Genomic DNA, 14,275 nt, shown 5'->3' with positions numbered 1-14,275 from the left:
TTTAATGGCATTTTGGTGTCACAAGTAACGTCAGCATTTGATGCCAATTCCTAATTGCCCTTGGAATGTGGTGTTGAGCTCGCTTTTTGAACCATTGCATTCCATACTGAGTAAGTCCACCCATAGAGCTGACAGGAAGGGAGTTCCAGGATTTTGACCAGTGACAGTGAAGGAACAGAGATATAGTTCCCATCTTCTGCACTGCAAATTCTATGAAATATATGAAGATGGCGTGAGGCTTGTCGGGGAACATGCAGGTCCTGCTGTTACAATGCGTCTGTCGGGCCTGGTCCTTTTAAATGTCTGAGTTCGTGGGTTTGGAAGGTGGTATAGAAGGAGGCAGTTGCTGCAGTCGATTCTTCTATATCGCTCACGCTGCTAGAATTGTACACACGTGATGCAGGAAGTGAATGTTTCAGCTGGTGGATGGGGTGTTCCTCGAGCCGGCCGCTTTGTCCCGGATGGCGCTGAGATTCTCGAGTGTTGCTTGAGGGGCGCACTTCAGACAAATGGAGAAAATTCAGTTAAACTCCTGACTGGGCCTTCTAGATGATGAGTAGGGGTTTGGGAAGTCAGGAAGTGAGTAACTCACCGTAAAATTTCCAGCCACTGACCTGCTCTTGTAGCCACATTATTTAAATGGTTCTTCCAGTGCAGTTTTTCATCAATGCTAATGATGGTGGGGGATTCAATCAAGATAGTGTCACTAAAATCAAGGGGAGTTGGTTAGCATCTCTATTTTTGGGGTGGTCAGTGCCTGACACTTGTCAGCCCAAGCCTGAATGTTGTCCAAGTCTTACTGTATATGAAGACAGACTGCTTCAGTATTTGAGGAATCGAATATGGTGCACAACATTGGGTAATCATCAATGAACCATCCCCACTTCTGACCTTATGATGAAGGTCCGGGGCCGGGGGCACTATGCTAGGATACTATACGTGACAGGATGCTCCTTGACATTTTTCATGAATGGCTGATGATCGAATGCGGACTGATGGTCCAATAATTGGCCGGGTTGGCTTTTTCCTGCCTTGTGTGGATGGGTCATGTTTGGCAATGTTACAGATTGTTGGGTACATGTCAGTGCTGTACCTGCACTGGAGCAACTTGTCTGGGGCGCAGCCAGTTCCAGGCCACATATCTTCAGTATTGCTGCTAGAATGTTGCCAGGGATAATGCATTAGCAGCGCCGTCAGCCGTTTCTTGATATCGTGTGGAGTGAATCAAATTTGCTGAAGACTGACATCCACGATGATGCAGACCACCGGAGGAGGCCGAGATGGATCATCCTCTCGTCACCTCTGGCAGAAACTTTCAGTCTTGTTTTTTGCACTGACGTGCTGGGCTCCCGCATCATTGAAGAGGGGAATTTTATTGAGACTCCTATTCCGGCCTTTTGTTTATTTATTCATTACTATTCAGGACTGGATGTGGCAAAACTGCAGAGACAGATCCTGCATATTGAAAATAGGAACACATTGATTGTGTGATATAAACATTGACAAGTACTGGTGCAGTATTAATTGACACAGAGTGCCGTGTATAAAAACAAAGACAGTGTCTAGCCTAACAAAAATACAGATGGAGTCCTATTTAAAATTAGCAGAGGCAGCAGTAATTATTGAGGCAATGTCTGCTTCATGTAATGCAAGACATCTCGATTTAAATTCCATCTGCTGGCCAAACTTTGCAATTGCAGTTACTGTGAAAATGTCCCTGTCAGGTATAATCCATGATGTTGATGTATCCATAATCCATTTGCACAAATGTAATATCACATCGCCTTCTACGGGAGGTGCCAAATTTTAAGGTGTAACTAATTGCAGGTGTCGCTGGCTGATTCGCCAACATTGAGTTCAGCACCAGAGCAAAGTGGCTCAATTCCTGGTCATCTTTGTTCATCTTTGTTAAGTAGAGGAATGTTTACCTGGGCGTTGTGTGGAGTCCATGGTAAATGTAACATCCATCTAACAAACATAGTGTTGGGCAGAGTTAATTGATTCATTATACCACCTGCAAAATGGTTGGGGCCATTGTGTTCGAAGCTTCCCAGGGAGTTCACATGGGATTTTAATTTTAAAGGGGAAATGTAGGGTGTGCGTGTAAGACAGAGAGAATGTGTGTGTGAGAGACTGTTTGTGGGTCCTGGTGGCTCACACCAGCCCACCGGAGGTGTCGCCATTTTTTCAGTTTGCAGCCGGTGACACCCGATTGTGATGATCAATGTTTAGGTTTTGGGACATTATATCACACTTGGAAAAATGCTTGAAGCGGGATATCGGCCTTCCGCTGGGTGCCTGGCTCCGGCTACTTCGCAAAGTGGAAATTCCTTGGTTGTGTGACTATGTCCCATTTAGGGACCAGACTGAAAATGTGCAAACCATCTCCTTTAAATTTTCTTGAAGAGACTTGCAAGCTCTGTCTTTGAGAAAACTGCCGCATTTCTGATATTGTCCGGCCAGTAAATATCCAAAATGCATTGCAGACAACAAAGATGACATTGGCTGAGTTATTTTTCTTGACAGGTGCAGGTGTTCCTGTTTCACAGCCATTCAAGAAGGTTCTGGGCGTTCAGGCCTTATAAACCACCTGCTTGTTCCAAAGGGTCAGTTTGATGTTATTCCATGAGCGTTCAATGAGAAAAACAGAGGTCGCATCTGCTTTCTCCATGACAGCATCACATTCTACATCAAGGCAGTCTCTCACCGTGGAATCTCGAGAGCAGAATCTGCTCACCGGCTCTTATTTAGTGTGACCATGGCGAGAGTGCAACACCTTGTCCCACTGCCACTGTTTTCCTCATGCGTATGTTAAGGAAGAACAAGTTACAAGGCACTGAGGACAGAGTCCATGAGTTTGCAAGTGGGTTCATCCATACCTTCAGGGAAGGCGAAGATCAGCAGCATGGAGGAAAATCTGCCGAATAGAGTTGGGTGTGGTACGAGGTCCTCTTTCATTCAATTATTCACTTAGAATCATTCGGAAGTGGAATCATCAATCAGTACAGTGCAGTGCATTTTGCCATGGAGGAGTGAGTGCGACAGGGGAGCTTAGGCAGACAGCCAATTTTCCCCAAATCATATAGTCCCCACTCCGCTGACAGTGTCGAATTTTTTTTGAGATTGACGAACGTAAGGTGAAGAGGTAGGCATGTGGTATAGGGAGCAGATCATGTCCAGAGTAAATCTTGCGACGCAAACACAGCCCCTTTCTTCCAGCAACATTCGACCTGCAAGCAGGTGAAGTGTTTAAACTGTGACCATTGGAAAGGCCTTCCCAGTGCTGCTATGAGTGAGATATGCCAATAGTTGCTGCAGTCTCCTCTGTCCACTTTGTTTTCAGATATTGGTTATGATTTTGCATCATGAATCTCCTGTGGGATGGGTTATATCTTCCAGCAGAGAAAGAGCAGGCCATAAATGTTCAGAAGCATAACAATTATATTCACCAATTTTCATTCATTTATGAATATAATTAATTAGATTCACAAATTGCCATCGTTCCACAAAGTACAGTTTTAAATTAAGTTATACGGTGTGGCCGCCGAGGGCTAGGCCATGACTTATTGTCCATCGCTAATTGCCCTTTCACAAAGAGGCGGTGAACTGCCTGTTTGAACCTCTGCAGTCACTCTGGTGTAGGTACACCGACGATGCTGTTAGGGAGGCAGTTGTAGGTTTTTGAATCACGACACTGAAGATTCTGTGATATTTTTCCAAGTCAGGATAGTGAGTGATCTGGAGGGGAATTTCCAGGTGGTCATCTTCCCATGTGTCTGCTGCCTTTTCCTTCTGGGAGGTAATGGTCCTGGGTTTAGAAAGTGTTTCAAGGGAGACTTGCTGCGCTCCTGCAGCTCATCTTGTGGATGGTACATGATTGCCATTGTTAGTCGGTGGTGGATGGAATGAGTGTTTGCACATGGGGTGGCAATCAAGCGGAGCTGCTTTGGCCTGGAAGGTGTCAGAGTATTCAACAGTCCTGACTTGTGCCTTGCAGATGGTGAACAGGCTTTCGGAATCAGGAGGTGAGTTGCTCGCTGCAGGCTTCCGAGACGCTAACCGGATCTTGTAGCCTCAGCATTTATATGGTTAGTCCAGTACAGTTCCTGGTCAATAGTAACCCCAGTGTATTGATCGTGCGGGATTCAGCGATGGCAGTATCAGTCAATATCAAGTGGCGATGGTGAGATTCTATTTTGCTGGAGATGGTCATTGTTTAGCAATTCCGTGGCGAATATTACCAATTGTCACAATTCACAAAGTTAAATAATGATATTAATCAATTATCATCAACTCACAACATAAAACGTTATATTTACCAATTATGATCCACACTTTTTTTTACAAACTGTAAATGCAATTCATTTAAGGGAGGTGGATTTGAGACCAGGAAGAGATCAGCCATGATGATTGAATGGCGGAGCAGGCTCGAAGGGCTGAACTGCCTACTTCCGCTCCTAATTCCTATAGTCATATGTTCAACATAATTTAATTGAGATAGGATTGACTATTCTGTCACCGAGTAGTCACATCTGCATCAGTATTCAATGTGAAATGGAATTAAACCAGACCGAGGATTATGTGCAGCTACCCAGCAGCCTCTGCGTTGTATTGGTCAGTTATCTCCTCATCGTCACACAGAATCTCCAGACTGGAGTGTGAGATGATTTTTAAAGTGTCGGTAGAAATGAAAATGTCTGTCCCCAATGTGACGCTGATGAATCTTTGAATCCCAGTATGTTATTACAATGATTTGGAAACTAATTCAACGTCTGCAGCTGTCCACTGAGTTTCACAGTATTTCAGTTTTCACATTAATGTGTTTTCAGTCTGGTGTCTTCATTAATTTGGGTGAGGACATCTTAATTGACCTATTGTACATGAAATTACCACATGTTCCAAATATTACAACCGTCCCCCCTCAACGTCATCATGTTCCTGCTTTCTGTCTTTGAGATGAAGATTCGCCATCAGCAGAGAAGAATCACCAGAACCGCAGGATATCTCAAGTTTCCTCTTAGTGACGTCCATCTCATCAGTTCCCGATAGTCTGGGGACGGAATTCACCCAGAAAAGTTTGAGCCACCGAATGCATTATACTGACACACATTATAAAGGGCCTGATTTAATTTGTGAAGTCATCAAGCACATAACTGAGAATGTAGAACAGCATCTTTCAGGACCATCTATCCATGCATCCATCAAACCCATTCACCGATTCCACAATCAAAATATTCAGGCATCTAACAAACATCCATCCCTACATCAAAGCAGTAATCCCGTTATCTTTTGGGTCGGTAGTGGGGGAGTATTAATGACATTGAACCAATAATCCAAAGGCCCGGGCTAATTCTGTGGGGGCTTGGGTACAAATCCCACCATGGCCGGTGGGGGAATTTGAGTTCAGTTAATAAATCCGGAATACATACTAATGGTCACCATGAAACCCCCTCTGCTTCACTAATGAAGGAAATCTGACATCCCTCCCTGGTCTCACCTACATGTGGCTCCAGTCAGACAGCAACATGTCTGACTCTTCAGTTCCTTCTGAGCTGGCCCAGCAAACCACTCAGTTCAACAGCAATTAGGGACAGGGAATACATGGTGGTCTTGCCAGTGACTCCCACATTCCATGGAAGAATAAAGGGAAAAACACGTAAATGTACATGTTTATATATTACAAAATGTAGCCCCTGTCTGATAGTCTGCTTGTATTCCTATCCATCATCACAATGTTATGAGATGTGGGAGAGATACTCCAGCCGGCAATTGCTACGATTGGTCAGAGAAGCTGGATAACTCTCCTTTCCTTAGAGATGGGAACAGTTCAAATAGGTTCACAATTTAAAACATAAAAAGATCTCCAGTACTGTTGCTGGGTAGATTTGTTTATAAATAGTCCTCATTGGCAATGTTAAGAGTTTGAAGTTGGATTGCAGCCAAGCGGTCAGTACTGAGCAAACAGATCTTTGAAAAAAAAGTACAGATGTTTCCTGTAAACAACATTGAACATTCGAGCCTCCCTGACTGCAGGCGGCTGGATTGCTGCCAAATACTGTGTGGGGCAGATTAGCCTGAATATGAATGGATTAAATGGGATTTATCCATTCAAACAATAAATGTTTTAGTCGCACATGAAGTGAACGTTTTAAATGGTGATCCATGCAAATAAATATATTCACTGAATGTTTTGTTCACTATGAGATTAAACATGATCGGAAAATAGTAACCAGATACTATTTAATTTATATTAGTTCTGAGTAAAGATCACTCTAGTTATTAAAGTCCGTTTGTTGAGAACCGAATGAGGTGAGAGAGTGATTGGTGTTGATGGACACAATCTACAAGTTCAATAAGATGACTCAAATTCCAAAAAATAAAATAAAATGAAATAAAAGTAAATAAACTGCATTGAACTCGGGGGGATTCCTGGGATATTCTCCGAGTTGTTGATCTCCGTTAAACGGAGGCGTCTCTTATACCCGATTAACACCGTGTTCTGTACAGTTTAATTTGTGCTGATTTCCATTATTTAGCAGTCCCTCTCATTGCTGCCAATAAGTGGAGAAATGACCAGTTCATGACCTGCTTCAGTGGAAGATGAAACATTTATTCCTGTGATATTGTGTAATATGCAGCAAAGGCCTGATATCCTGTGTTCCCAACACCAGTGAATGTTAGACAAACGGTGGTCAGTAAAATTAGCGGCAATGATTTGGATGCTGAAGGATAACTTTGCAGATCGCCGCGTCCGTTCTGATTCATTAACTTCTCTGTCAAAAGCTGGTGTGAATGTTATGTTTCTCTGTCAACTCACTGCTGAATTATCAGGCAAGCGGCTTCTTTTACCTCTAATGTTCACAGGACTGTCTGAGGCTCAGGGGCTGTTCCAGAAATGTAAAGAGAGATATTGTGTAATGTGAGGAGTTTCATCTTGTCTGCAGACCCACATTGTACAGTGATGGCCATCCGCACTGCAAATGTAATCACGTCATTCATTCCCTCATTTAGTTACATTTCGTCTGATGAATTATTCTTTATTGTTGGAATGGGATAGAGTCCCGGAGTGTTGCAAATCTGACTGACAGACGATTTATTCCCTGATAATGTAATTTAATCTGTTTATGTTCATCCCTTTATATTGGAGTGTATAAATAAAGAGACTTCATATATAATGGAATTAGATTTTACTTATAGATGTTCAAATATAAATTTCCATTCGGATGAGGATAGACATTACAATCAATCCATTCAGCCAATCAAATATACCGATACCGATCTAATGTCTTTTTTTAATTAATAGTCTATAGTAAATCTCTGAGTCCATTCTGTTGGGGGTGTTGAAGGTGGGACGTGGATCCAGTCGCCGCCTCCACCAGGGAATCAACAGGCGGTGCCTGGAAAGCCGCCCCCTTCTGCCGGGTATTTAAATGCCGCTCACTGGGACCCGAATCTAACAGTCCGGGAGCTGGTTTGTTCACTGAGTTCCTGACACAACCATTTCCCCCAAATGACCAGAAGGATGAGGTGGGCCATTTCTCTTAGTTTGTTGCTGACTTTCTTATCCCGTGAGTAGTTTTTATTGTCCAAGTCTCTCACTGTTACTGTCTCAGTGTTAGTCTCTCTCTGGAATGTTCCAGAGTCACCAATCATTTCACCAGCATTAATCCTCGGGCTTTTTGATATATTTTTACAGGTGTCCAGTCGGATGTTGTGTTGACTCAGCCAGAGGCAGAGACCGGGCGTCCCGGAGGCTCCCTGACACTGACCTGCAAAACCAGCGGCTTCGATCTCGGCAGCTACTACATGCACTGGGTCCGCCAGGTTCCCGGACAGGGGCTGGAGTGGCTGCTTTACTTCTATAGTTCATCTAACAACAACTACGCCCCAGCCATTAAAGATCGATTCACTGCGTCCAAAGACACTTCGAACAACATCTTCTCTTTGGCCATGAGGAGCCTGAAGACCGAAGACACCGCCATCTATTACTGTGCAAGACACCACAGCGAGAGGAACCAGGGCTGGACCCGCACAAGAACAGCTCGAGAGGGAATTCAGCAACTTGCAGCTTAACCTGAAGGTCAGCACTTGATTCAAATGTAATATTAATGTCAGTGATCAGAGTCATTGCACAAGCTGCTTCTTACATAACTAACACAGAGAAAATTAAACAGTAAAACTGAACACACCAATCGATATAATAGGATGAGCTTGTGTCAGTTTATATTTATTGTTAACAGTTTCAGCTATTACAGACTTGTATATAATCATCGTTTTATTATTTCTGATACTTGGGAAAATCTATGTCCATTGGATTTGATAAACTGCTGTATAAATTGTAAATTAGATCAGAAGTAAACCTGTATTTGTAGCGAATATTGAGCGGCAGGACTGAACAGAGAGTGAGTGCAGTTTTTGTGCGGGTGTCTGTCACTGTGACTACAGTGGGTCACAGTGCTGTGCACAGCGACATCCTCATACAAAAACCTCAGTGAAAGAGCTTGTTCAAATTGGTGATCAGCGTCACAGCACGAACGTTAAAGTAAACGAGTTTTAAATAAAACAACGTTTGGAAGTAATATTAGTTTGCAAAAAGGTATCAAAATCTTCCACTTTATCACTGTTGACCGACTCGCGAAATGTGCACAGAGGTTTTAAAAGTGTTCCGATCTTCTTTCTAAATGTAATGACCAGGACAAGCTGAAATAACTCACCCATTCGCCCTTGGAAGAGACAGAGTTAGTTTTTTGGGAGAGCAGTGAAATTAAATCTCTGTATTTTATAGTTAACAGTCTGCCGCAGTATTTGACACGCTGTGTCTCACTGTGACAACTGGGGCACAGCAGTTACTGTCAATACAAAAAGCCCCTCAGCACTAATTAACTGAGGCTGGCTCAGTGCTCGATTTTACAATCCAACTTTATTCACAGTGAAGCATTATTTGATTCCAGCAATGAGAAAATAATAAGAATGAATGTGGAAAATTGGTGGTCGTTATTTAGTCACAATTGGTGTTTTCAATAACATTTCCATGTCTGTGAAATATAAAACATTCGGTCATTTATGAAGAGAGAACGGTATCCACAAATATTAATATAATTTCCTGAAAATTAATCGTGAATTTTCTTTACGGTTGGTTTGTGAATATTTAAAATAATGGTGGATTTCTGTCTATTATATGCAGGTGCGGTTATTGTATGGAGCTGCCCAGGGAATATGACACTGTGACATCATGAGCTACTGGGGACAAGGCACCATGGTGACGGTAACTGCAGGTAAGAACCATTCCGTCATTTACCAACTGTTTTACTTGAGTATTTGTTTTATATTTTTCTGCATTTTCAAAATCCATTCGTTCACTGAAATGTGTTTTGGTGGATCATGTATTGCGATGTTGTTGCAATGTTTCATTTGATTCTGCTGAAAGGGGAATACAGAATCCCGCGGTTTCTTGACAGAAAGATACTACTCAGGGATGAGTCGCTGGTTGCTGTGATCTAATGTTTATTTGCTGAGGATACTGTGTGGTTCGGTTACTTTAAATACAAAACGTCTGTTTGTACGATGTTTAATCTCGGTTCTATCTAATGTCTGCAGTTTGTACCGTCCACCGCACAAGTGTCTGAGATCGACCCCAACATTGATAAAATGTGCTAAAGTTTCTGTATTATCTTATTGAACATGTTCTGCTTACCTAAAGTGCTGATGATATCATTCAAGTTTTCTGTTTAGTTTACTGTTCATTCATTTGATGACATGAGGGTTTGGTCCATTCTAAATTGAGATTTTCTTGCAATGTTACATTCGATTCTTTTGGAAGTGTTTTGTAGAATTGAGCTGCTTCTCTATGATGTTTCACTCCTTCAGTGATGTGATTTGGTGTTTTCCTGCTGCGGAATGTTTTTGGGTGACTTTGTGTAGGAAAGTTTGTGAAACGGTTTGGTGTGTCTGTATTGTTTCAACTCGGTGACACTGAGCGGTTACACGGTTTGTGATTGAATGCAGAGTCTGCGTGTTTGAAACTGCTTGTCGCAGGATTGTCGGCAGAGAACAGGGAGGCTGTTTCTGCATCTTGAAAAAAAGTGAAAATTGCAGGTTAAACTAAGCCACGTTCTACGACAATCCTTTCCGAGCACAAGTTGTTGCTGCAATCAGTTTGCCGTTTGTGCAAATTTAAATCTCCGTGGCATCTGATGGTTGCAGCTTTTACCATCAACTGCAAACATTAAAAGCATTAAATGTGTTTGAAAAATGACTCAGTATGAAAAAAATGGTTAAGTTTCAATATTTATTTGTTGTTAATATTCGAGCACCTCGCAATGCTATTGCTGTTATTCCACATTTCTGTTTAGTTTAATAATTCATACATTTGGTGACTAGCTGGTTTGCTGGATATTGATATTTTCTTGCAAAGTTAAGTTTGATGCTGTTCGACGTAGAATTGAGCTGCTTCTCCATAAACGGGTTTCAGTCCTTCATTGATGTAATTTAGTGTTTTGTTCTGCTGAGGAGATTGTGTATCTGGGTGACTTTAAATGATTCAGATCTGTCAAACGGTTCAGCGTTTCTGCATTGTTTCTGCATTGTTTAAACTCGGTGACACTGAGCGGTTACACGTTTTCTGGTTGAATGCAAACAGTCTCCGCGTTTGAAAATGCTTGAAGGGCGATTGTCGGGTGAAAACAGCCAGGCTTAAGAAAATAATCGAATAAAGATATATTGATGCATTTTGTAATTTTAACTGATGCTTCCAGATTAAACGAAATAGTGACTGAAACGACCATGCAGAACATAGTAACATTTATATAATTCAAACAATTCCAATGCGGTGATACAACTCCATATTAACCAAAGGTTATTATATATTAATATAATTCATCATTAATCATCTTTCACAATCCTGCTGTGTTCCGCACGAGGTTAACTTGACCGGACAGGTTTCTAGGCTGGAAATACTTTGTAATTCCAGTTATTCTATTATTTCTGTGCCGCTGCAACCATATTATACCTTCACTGTAATGTGTAGTTGGATAGCGAGGTAATTATCATTAATCTAATCTTAAATAGTTTTCTGAGATGTGGAAGTCGCTGCCAATCAAGGAATTGTTCCCATGATTTTATTTGTATTGTAGGAAAGTTCAGATTGCCTATGGCAAGAGATTGAAAAGTAAAAGCTTGAATGTCAAACCGGTTTATTTATTTACAAAAGGTTAAAAGTAGCTTTGCATTTGATAATGAAATCCTGTCTCCCATAGCTGTGCTCTACACACGATAGAATTATAGGAAGAACAGATGATTGGAAAGGAAGAATGATTATATCTTAGCTTTAGGCATAAATTTTATTAAATGCTAAATTCAACAACAAATTGTCGACTCCACTTGCTCATAATGGGTGAGTTTTGCAAATGATTTGAATAAACATTACTGAGCTGTTCGCGTTATATTCATTACTTTCTGAGAATAGATGGAGTTTATGATTTATCAATGTTTTCAGAAAGGCGCATATTTTACACATTTGTAGGTCGAATAGTGCAATTGGAGTTTAAAGAAATGTGAATATAGTCAATTAAATGTTAAGATGTTTCCATCGAGTAATTTGGAGTTTACTGTTCAACATTGTTTGATTGTCAGGTTGTTTTAATTAAACCCCAATTATTTCATAACGCTCTGGGTAAAAACAATTTGGGGATTATTGAATGCTATTTTTATTATATTTATTATTATAGTACAGATAATCGAATAAAGAATTAGCTGACAATTAACAATAAATTACAGTACAATATCAGTGAGAATTAATTCAACATAAATGATCTCCTACAATTGAGTTGTATCCTGGCGTGCAATATCTCAAATGTTTTAGAGAATTTTAATAATATCTGAAATTAATTGAGGAAACCATACATTTCATTATACTGCTGTGTGCAGCTCAATTATTTTACTGATTACATTCTTTTGCCCTGATTATTTTTCTGATTACATTTAATTGTGTTTTTAGATCATACAATGTGGGTAATGTGAATATTTCCTGGTTTGTTTAATTATTACCCTGTCACTGAGTCTCTGTTCCGTCATTAATCTACCCTGAATCTGTAATATTTAATCTGCTCATTTTCAGCAAAACTACTTTTTGCCCAATTATCGAGTTTTGAGATAGACAGAGAGAAATAGTTAAAAAACGAATGCAGTTTTGAAATTAATGTCAGTTTAATTTCAAATAAGTTACTAAATTATTGTTTTCGGAAGTTGACCATTGATAAATTAGAATCAAACAGTTTCATGAAACTGACAGATTGAACAGATCTATCTGCTGGAACTCGATTGTTGTCATTTGCGTCTGTTCAGTTTCTGTGCGTGCGGTCACTGTGCTGGGACCAGGAATCTTCCTGATTGGTTGTAAATCTTCTGCTTCATTTTCCAATATTTCAGGGAGTACAATTTGATCAATCTCTTCAATAAAACTTGTATATGTGTGGAATGTGGAAATTATACTTGATGTTTGACTAGGTGACTCAGAAAGGGGATTCCAAACCCAGATTGTGACAGTCAGAAAGAATTCAGCAACGCCAGACAGGCTGGAGAAGGAGATTTGGTTGATTTTTAAGCAGTGATATATCGGTCTTGGGAATTTTCGATTCGGCAATGCAGAGAGCGATTTATTGGGTTACATTCCGTGCTATGGCAGTCCTTGATCTATTTAATGCGTCAGTGCAGCGGAGAAATCCCTTTGCATTTGATTTTTAATCCTATCCTAGGATTCTGGAGGCGCTGGCAAGGCTAGATTTTAATATATATCCCTGGGGCTGGTTTTGCTCACTCGGCTAAATCGCTGGCTTTTTACAGCAGACTAAGCAGGCCAGCAGCACGATTCGATTCCCGTACCAGCCTCCCCGGACAGGCGCTGGAATGTGGCGACTAGGGGCTTTTCACAGTAACTTCATTGAAGCCTACTCGTGACAATAAGCGATTTTCATTTCATTTCATTAAGGGTCCTTGGGAAAGTTTTGATGTGAAGCATCCTTGAATAGCTGCAGTCCATGTGGCGGAGGTATATCTGCAATATTGCTAGGGAGGGAGGTCCAGAATTTTGACTCGGCGACAGTGAAGGATTGGCAGTATATTTCCAAATCAGGATGGTGAGTGTCTTGGAAGGGAACTTGCAGGTGTTGGTGCACCCATACATCGATACAAACACATACACACTCTCACTCTCTCACTCGCTATTTCTCTTACATCCTCACACAAACGAATTCTCTCACGCGCATAATCACAATACTTCTTTCAAATATACACACTGTGCCTCACACACAATCACACACTCACAATCTCACTCTCAGACACACTGTGATGATCTCCCACTCACGCGCTCTCACTCACACACGATCTATCTCACACGCATTCTCTTTCACCAAATCTCTGACACACTTTGCCTCACTCTCACACCCACTCTCAAACACACAGACCGTCTCTCTCCCTCACATACAAGCATAATCGCTCTTCAAACGTAGCATTTTTTCTTTCAGGCTCTCTCTCACACATATTCCCTCTTATATACATATACAATATCTCAGACGCACACAAACTCACCAACACATTATTACTCTCTCACTCTCTCGCTTACACGCTCTCTCAAACGTGCACCCTGGCACATGCCCTCTCTCTCTCGCTCTCATGGACACTGTCTCATTCTCTCTCTCTGTTGACAAACAAACTATTTCTCTCTTTCAGGCATGCAGTATCTCACACTCTCACACATTCTCTCTCTCTCTGACACACACACTCTCTCATCCGCACATTCTTTCTCTCACACACTCCCTCTCTATGGCAGACACACTATCTCAGACACACAGATCTCTCTCTCCCACACACAGTCTCACATCCATAATCGCTCTTCAAACAGAATCATTCCTTATTTCACACACATAATCTCAAACATACTACTGTATCTCTCTCCCTTTCTCTCACACACACTTCCACAGACACAAACACGCACCCTGTCACACACATACATTCTCTCACCTGCTCGCTCTCATGCACATTGTGTCACGTGCCTCTCTCAAACAATCTCTCTCTTTCGCACATGCACACTCTCATACACAAACACATACATACTCACACAAGCACTTATTTCTCTCTCTGACACACACTGGTACATACATACCTCGTGAACACACTTTCTTTCACTCAAACACAGACATGTTGAGGGCATTTAAAAGTTTATTGGATAAGCATATGGATGATAATGGCATAGTGTAGGTTAGATGGCCTTTAGTTTTTG

The 14,275-nt window shown here is 41.3% G+C and overlaps 2 protein-coding genes and 1 long non-coding RNA gene across 3 annotated transcripts in view; 1 reads left to right on the top strand and 2 right to left on the bottom strand.

Annotated features, from left to right (window-relative positions):
* The window catches only part of LOC119959603 (zinc finger protein 774-like), a 1,152,970-nt gene that overhangs the window by 486,752 nt on the left and 651,943 nt on the right, over positions 1-14,275 (bottom strand). The window lies entirely within an intron of this gene.
* Positions 1-14,275, bottom strand: part of LOC119959658 (zinc finger protein 271-like) — a gene marked incomplete at its 3' end in the record, with an annotated part of 544,877 nt that overhangs the window by 325,380 nt on the left and 205,222 nt on the right. The window lies entirely within an intron of this gene.
* On the top strand, positions 7,488-9,217 carry LOC119959627. Its single transcript, XR_005459245.1, has 3 exons — positions 7,488-7,568; positions 7,697-8,080; positions 9,185-9,217. It is a non-coding gene; the product is annotated as an uncharacterized LOC119959627 (long non-coding RNA).

Source organism: Scyliorhinus canicula, unplaced genomic scaffold, assembly GCF_902713615.1.
Source record: "Scyliorhinus canicula unplaced genomic scaffold, sScyCan1.1, whole genome shotgun sequence".
Lineage (NCBI taxonomy): Eukaryota > Metazoa > Chordata > Chondrichthyes > Carcharhiniformes > Scyliorhinidae > Scyliorhinus > Scyliorhinus canicula.
Note: the sequence above shows the minus strand (reverse complement) of the source record. Positions and strands in the feature narration are given on the sequence as shown.